This window comes from Bos javanicus, chromosome 20, assembly GCF_032452875.1.
Source record: "Bos javanicus breed banteng chromosome 20, ARS-OSU_banteng_1.0, whole genome shotgun sequence".
NCBI lineage: Eukaryota > Metazoa > Chordata > Mammalia > Artiodactyla > Bovidae > Bos > Bos javanicus.
In genome coordinates, this window is record NC_083887.1 from 38,517,049 (window position 1) to 38,517,839 (window position 791).

The following is a 791-nucleotide window of genomic DNA, read 5'->3' on the forward strand; positions in this document are numbered from 1 at the left end:
TATGTGAAATGAATCACCAGTCCAGGTTCGATGCATGATACAGGATGCTTGGGGCTGGTGCACTGGGATGACCCAGAGGGATGGTATGGGGAGGGAGGTGGGAGGGGGTTTCAGGATGGGGAACATGTGTACACCCTTGGCGGATTCATGCTGATGTATGGCAAAACCAATACAATATGGTAAAGTAATTAGCCTCCAATTAAAATAAATTTATATTACACACAAAAAAATAATACTCACTATACCAAAATGGCACATTTGGGGGTGGCATAAAGTAAGAAATTTCAAAGCAGAGAGGCTAAAAGACTTGCCAAAAGTCACCTAATGAGCAAAAAATAAGGCAGAAAACAGACTCAAATTCCTAGCCTCCTACAGGACTTTATGTTTTTCCCTCATTGTGAGGCTTCCTGTATTAGCAAAGTATTTTATTAAGTTACTATCACCATCAAAGACCTTACGTTTTTTTTTTTTTAAGAGGTGACCTTTATTCAATTTAAAGCTTACTTGGCATCATCAATAAATGTTTCATTCAAAAGGAATGAGCAGAATCACTTTTGTATTTTAGGGAACAAGCCCAGAGGTAAACATATTTATTGAAAACATAAGAATGAATTTCCCCCAAAACAGAGTGACACATGAACAAGCCATATAAATAAACTCATTTTTATATATTTATTTTTAAATTGCTTTTTATTGGAGTATAGTTGCTTTACAATGTTTTGTTAACTTCTACTGCACAGCAAAATGAATCAACCGTACATATACATATAGCCTAAGGACCCTAAATCTTA